Below are 7465 nucleotides of genomic sequence, written 5' to 3'. Positions count from 1 at the left end.
TGCACTGGCCTCCTATTGAAGGCTCCAGAGCATAACTTTGTGGCAAGCCTTCAGATGCCTCCTGCTCCAGTTGTTTGTCCTTAATCTGGAGACTCTGTTACATTATACTTAGACATTAATTCTGTTGGATTTTCTACACTAAATCCTTCAATTTATTTTATTTGTTTTTATTATTTTTATTAACTATTTTTATTAAATAAATAAATTATACCTGGACATTAATTCTGTTGAATTTTCTACACTAAATCCTTCAATTCAGAGACAAACCATAACTTTGATTTCTATTTGTTTAACTTCTGCCTTAATAATCCTCTTTTCTACATACCTCCCTTGTTTTCTTATTTTTGTATTGTGAAATGCTTCATATCTGAATGCCATTGCCTGTATTTCTGTTCAAATATCTTTGGAGTTGATTTTTTTATTGATTAGTTTGGCTAAGGTTTGTGGATGACCTCTTCCCTGTTTGGGAGGGTGGACAAGAACCCTTGAAAGCCTTTTTTGATTACCTTAATTCCAACACTACTTTTTTGAGGTTTACCATGTCTTGTTCTAGGAAGTGTATAGACTTCCTGAATGTAACTATCAGTGATGTGGGTGATGGTACTTACAGGACCAGTACATACTGGAAAGAGTGTAGTAAAAATGCTTATCTACACAGGAAGAGCATGCAGCCCCCCTCATATTTTTAGAAATATAGTAAAGGGCCAAGGCCTGAGAGCTTATAGATTGAAAGCCAAGGACTTTGACTTTGGATTAGAAACTGAGGTATTAAAAGTTAAGTTCAGAGACAGAGGATACAATGCATCATAAGTAGATGATATATTAGTAGGCATCACAGATTTAAGAAATACACATGGTAAGCCATATTTTTCTACTGGACCTTGGGAATCTGCATCTAACAAGGTAATTCAAGACTTTCGGATACCAGTTATATATTCCACCAACATCAAGGAAATAGAATGAATTATGATTAAGAATTGGGGGGTTTTATTATCAGATTATGAGGCCAGTCGAGTAGTTGGCAAGAAACCAACCTTCATTTATAAAAATAAGAAACATTTAAAAAAGATGTTATGTTATCCTAAGAAGCATGAACTAAGAGGTGAGTCAATGCCTATGTTTGGAATGTTTCCATGTACCTCATGCAATTGGTGTTGGTATTTAGATAGTTCAGGGACTTTCTTACATCCTGACATGGGTAAGCAGGTCAGATTCAGTTTGGTTGCCACATGTAACACCAGCTCCATAGTGTATTTGGCTGTTTGCCAGCAATGCAGTTCTTTCTATAGAGGGAAGACAGATAGGCATTTGAGAGATCGCATTAGAGAACATATCTATATAAATAAGTCCATTTTGACAAATGCCCTTGCTAAGCATGTTAATCAGAATCCAGCACATATGTTTAGATTCATGTTTGCAGAAGTTATATTACATGGGCCCCGGGTGGTGATATTGGTAACAGAATTGAGACTAGTGAGTTAAACTGGATTATTAAGATGCATGCTCATAGGGGCAGTGGACTTAATGATAAGATTTGCATAAAACCTGCCCTTAGTAATAGACCTTTAGCTAAGTGATTTTAAATTTGTGTATTAAATATGTTTTGTATCAATGTTTTTATAGTTAGGTTAGTTAATATTTACATTTCATATATTTTTTCTGTGCAGGATGAAGTTTGCCTTTAAGATCTCACCATGTGATCCCAATATGTTTTTAATTGTATGATGGAATTCATTGGTTGTCAATGATTTTAAATATGAAGTGTGTTTTATCATGAGTTTGTCTGATGAAGCAGTCATTGTGAACTGTGAAAGCGCTAACATTAAACATTTTATTTGATGACATTTCGTGCCTTTTATTGATGCTGTGGAAGTGTATGCCTTCTCATTGTCATGGTGTAGTTTGCTTTATTTTTCACTATATAAAATCATATACATTTTAAAAATGTTCTCATCATACAGTGGCATATGTAATTCTAGTTGTAGTAAGTAGAGGTGAGAAGTGGAAATAGTAGATAGGAGGGGAAAGGAGAAAGAGCAAGGGGAGAAATAGAAAATGTTAGAGAAAGGTTTAGGGGGGGTGATTACATTGACAGATCCATTTAGTTTGCAGGTATTGTTTACTAGCAGTTTTGAATTGTTTTAGTTGCTGAAGTGACCTGATTTTGAGTGGTAGACTATTCCAAGCCTTGGTGGGATTGAAACTGTAGAGACTATGGCCTATTTCAATATTAGGTTTATGGATTTGTAGAAGACCTTGGCTGGAGCTATGGATGGATCTTGTTGGAGTGTAGTGGGAGATAGAGATGAGAGAGTCAGGCAGTAAGAGGGTTTGTAGCGAATAGAGAGAATGATCTGAGACTGACTAAGTAGGAGTAAGTTAGGTAATTCTAGCCAATTTAATTCTTTCAATGAAAGACAGTGGTGGGACTTACATGTGTTTTGTGCAGCAAATCTAGCTATCTTGTTGTAAGTTGTTTCTAGTTTGGCTAGCGGTCCAGTGTTGAGGTTAGTTAGAGTTTGAAACTGTAGAGTAAAATGGGTAAGAGGTAAGAATTAGATAGGGTTAACTTGGCTTTTTATGTTAAGACATTTTTTGTTACGGTACAGAAGTTCTAGCTTCTGATGTGTTTTCCTAATGCAGTTATTGATATGTAAATCAAACTTTAAGTGGTCATCTATAGTAAAACCTAGGAGTTTTGTGTTGGTATCTACTTGTACTGTGGTGTTGTTTAGATACAATATTGAGAAGGAAGATTTGATATAGTGAAGGTTTATAGTAAGAGAGTAATAGTTTAGTTTTTTTTGGGGGGGGGTTGAGAATAAGTTGGTTATCAGATAGCCAGTTTTCCACAGAGTTAAAGGAGGTCTGTGTAACTGAGATGAGTCTAGCTGGAGAGTCAGCGATAGTGATAACTGTAGAGTCATCTGCATATTGTATGAGGGATGACTCAGAACAGGAAGAGGAGAGGAGAGAAGATTGGTAGAGATATTGGAGTAGTGGGCCAAGGATAGGGCCTTGTGGAACACCTGTTTTAGCAGAGAGAAGAGGAGAGTGAGCTGAGAGCCATTTTACTGACTGGTAGTGATCAGAGAGGTAACTGTCAAACCATGAGACAGTAGCAGGTGAGAAATTTAGGTTAGTGACTTTGTGCAGAAGAAGAGGATGAGAGACTGTCAAAGGCTTTAGAGAGGTCTAAGAAAAGACAAGAAATATGTTTCTTATTGTGTCTGGCAAGTGAGACAGAATTAAGTAAGGACAGAAGAGCTGTAGTGGTACTGTGCTTGGGACAAAAGCTGTGCTGAGTGGGTGTGAGTAGATTTTCTTGAAGTAAGTATTGCATTATTTGTTTGTGTATGCATTTTTCTACAATTGTGGAGAGGGATGAGAATATAGCAATGGGTTTAAAATTGGATATTTCAGTGGAGTTACCTCCTTTATGTATAGGAAGGGTGTAGAACTGTTTCCAAATAGGAACAGTAAACTGAGAGAGAGAGAGAGAGAGAGAGAGAGAGAGAGATTTATTAGTATGGAGAATGGAAGAGCAGTGGGATCGGCAGCAATCTGTAGGAAAGAAGATGGGATATTGTCTACTGATGTGAAGCATGGTTTTAATTTGTATAGTAGGGATTTGATAAAGTTGGTAGAAACAGGTTTTAAGGAGAAATTATTTGTAGAGTTACTTTTTGGAGCTGAGTCTGAGCTGTTCAAATTATTTTTATGAATAGCTAGGTTGGGGATGGGGTTGAGTAGTTTGGATATTGAGTCAATAAAATAAGAGTTGAAGATGGTGGCAATTTCCTCATGTTTTTTGTCAGGGCATGGAATTGGATAACTTGGGGACTCTGGGTGTAATATTTGGCTTACTGATTTTCAGAACTTTTTGGTATTAGATTGAAAGGTTGAGGTGGATTATAATAGAAGTTTTTCTTATCTGTATTTATGACTTTTGGCCAAGTTTCTAAGTTCTCTGTATTTATGGAGGTCAGGCTGGAGCTTTGATTTTGTCCAGATTTCCCATGCCCTATCTTTATTTTTTAGTAAGGTACTGGTGTTTTTTGTCAACCATGGAGATATATTAGACTTTATATGAACTGTTTGGAGAGGGGCAAGAGAATTAAGAATATTTAAGAATGTGGCGTTAGACTGGACTGCTTCATCTAAGGAAAGTTGATGTATGAAATTCCAGTTCACTTTAGAGAGGAGAGAGTTGAAGATTTCTGGGTCAAAGATTTCTTGGTCAAAGTTTGTTAATTTATGGGGTTTAGCATGGTGGGGGTGAGTGTCTGAGGACTTTAGTTGGGCAGTGATCACTTAGTGGGCTTGATAGAGTTTCAAGGTTGTGGTATTTAGAAGGGTGAGAGACTAAAATCCAGTCTATGAGACTAGTGGCTGTGTGAGAGTTATTGATATGGGTGGGGTCAGTGATAAGTTGAGTAAATCCATAGAGATTTATGTGTGAGGAAGAGTCAGTAGAGCAAAATGATAGCCAGTTTAAGTTGATGTCACCAAGTATAATAGTTTTGTTGGAAATATGGTGGGAGATGTGAGCAAGTATATTTTCTAGAAGGGGGAATGTTATCCCCTGGTGGAATGTAGATTGCCACTATAGAGATAGTGGAATGGTTATTAAGTTTCAGATTGACTGATAAAATTTCAGCTGAGGGGATGGAATAGGTGATTTTGGATTTGAAATAGTAAGGAAGTTGGGATGTAATATGGCAACACCACCTGCTTTCCTCTTTTGTCGTTGTAGGCGATATACACTATAACCAGGAGGGAGAAAGTCTCTGTCTGAGTGTTGGGATTTTAGCCAAGTTTCAGATTCAAATTTTTTCCAGAATTTCTCTTCTCAGCACCAGGAATGTGCTCAAAACTGACTCCTTCTACAACTCATATGGAGTTGCCAATGTTAGTAGCATATGTAATTATCCAAGTACACCTGTAGATTATTTTTATTAGGCCCATTCATCCTATTACTACTACTGGAACTGTCTGAGTAGCTTTCTTCCACACTGCTCTCATTTCTGCTTGTGAAATCTGGTATTCTATGACTTTGTGTCTCTCTGTACATAAGACGCTGTAATCAGTGACAGCTGAAATTTCAATGATTACAGTGAGCAGTAATACTTTTGCTTCTTTTTTGTAGACTACTATATCTGGTTTTCTTACATTTATTTTTGAACTGTTGGTAATGGGTGACCCATGTGATGTACACATATTCTTTCTCTGTAATGCTTTGTGGTTCATGTTTCCAGTGCTTCTCAGCTATTTCAATAATATGGTGTTTCCTCAATCTCCAGTGCTATAGTCATGTCACCTTATTGTGCCTTTCAGTGTACAGGCCCTCTGGAATGAGTGTATCACACCCAGCAACAAGATGTGCAACATTTTCCAATTCTTTTTTCACAGAACCTATGTTTGTCTGTTTCTCTCACATGCTCAATGGACTTTGTGAACCAGCATACATGCAGTTCACTATCCTGTTGTAATTATTAATCATTCATCTTTTTCTTCCAGTTTGCCTCTCCTTAATCATCCCTGCATCAAGTCCTGATCAGCATGAGATTGTTACACAAGATCTCTGTACTTACTGCAATATTTATGCCTTTTCCACATTTCTACCCTTCACATCTGATCTTTTTCCTTATATATTTTCATTTGTTTCTTGGCACATTCAGTTGCTATTTGAATTTTGTCTACAGCTGGGCTGGTTTCCATTCCAGCTTGACACTGGAATGCTTCTGCTAAACTAAAAGATAGGTCATCTTAGACTTTCTCATCCTAATGTCTTAAAACTGTCATTATGTTTAGATCTGATGAGGAGAGCAGAAATATGTGCAGTCCCATGACTGCAGATGTATAAATGTAATTAGTCTCGAGGAGACCCATGCCTCCTTTGAGTGAGAAATATATAATCTTGATATGCATTGCTTTTTATATATCATTTGATAAGTGAGAGGCATTTTTATTGTTTTCCTGTCTAAATGGTCCAGTATCTTTTGATGCCAGTCATTCACCCCCAAACTGTAAGCTAGAGCAGAAAGAGCAAACTGGTTTATTGCATGGACTCTATTCTTAGATGTCAAGACTGTTTGCTATGATAATTTTAGTCTTCCGAAGTATTCTTTATTGAGTTTTATTTGCATTTGTTAGTGCATTATTGCCTATCCTCAATTGATTCCCAAATATTTATATACTCCCACCTGCTCAAGTTCCTTTATATTACATTTCTGTCTCAGACTGATATTTTTTTGGTGTTGCAGCTTACCTGCTTTAAACATTGTTTTTGCACATTTATCAAGACCAAATGACACTCTTATATCATCTAACAAAGTTTTAACAACTTGTAATTGTGCTTTCAACTGCTCATCAGATGAACTGCAGTTTTAAATCATCCACAAAACATAGATAAGAAATCTTTAAACAAATTATTTTAAGGGAGCCAAGCTGCAACCATGGCCCAATCTGTTATGTAAACAGCTTAAAGTGTTAAGAGCAAGTCAACACGACAATGATGATGATGAATCACCCTGGAATATCCCACTTTGAATTGTTATCCCGAGCTAATAATTTGCCATCTGTCCTGCCTTAACTGCAAAGTGGTTTTCCACTGTTTCATGGTCACTGTAATTAATCAATGCAGGATGTATCTTACACATCTGTAAACATTCCTATATACAAGGATGAGGGATGTGGTCAAATGCATGTTTGTAATCTTTCCATGCCATACTTAGATTCTTCTCTATTTCATAAATTTCTATTATGGTTTTATCTAGCAACCAGTGATCATTTGTTCCATATGACTGTCTTTTGTTACACTTTAGTTATATTGCCATGATTGAGTGTTTTCTAAATGACTATAAACTGTGTCTGCATCAGTTCCAGCATATAGCTTGTACATCGTTGGAAGGCAAGTTGTTGGTCTATAGCTTTTAGAATGGCTTACATGGTCACTCTTAAGGAAGAGTATCATTTTTCCTGTTGTGAACCGGGTTGGTGTCTGTTTGGGATGTACATATTGGTAAACTCAGGTCTAAATTTTTGTGTAAAGATGTAAATACTTTCACCCAGAAGTTAGGTACTGTATCTGAATTTGAAGTTTCTCTGGCCATTACTTCATCCCATTTCATATCTTTTACATTTGAACTCCTTACTATTGCTTTTAATTTGTCTATTCATTCAGCATCTTTGTTAAGTTCCACAAAGTCATCATAAATACTTCTTTAAAATGTATCTTTTTCTTCTTTTTTTCAGTAGTGTTTCTATTCATTTAGCTTTGTTTCACAGTTCTATTGAAAACGTGTTTGCATCACTAATGAATTGCTTATTTTGTACTTTTCCTTTATATTTATCTGCATATCCTCCAAGTTTATTTCTGCCTGTGCTGATATCTTTAGTTTATTGTTTGCAATAGTGTATGATAGATCCTGGTCTGTTTTGATACTGTGCATTGCTGGTCTAT

This window comes from Protopterus annectens, chromosome 11.part0 (assembly GCF_019279795.1).
Source record: "Protopterus annectens isolate FY-2018-M chromosome 11.part0, PAN1.0, whole genome shotgun sequence".
Classification (NCBI taxonomy): Eukaryota; Metazoa; Chordata; order Ceratodontiformes; family Protopteridae; genus Protopterus; species Protopterus annectens.
This window is presented reverse-complemented; position numbering follows the sequence as displayed.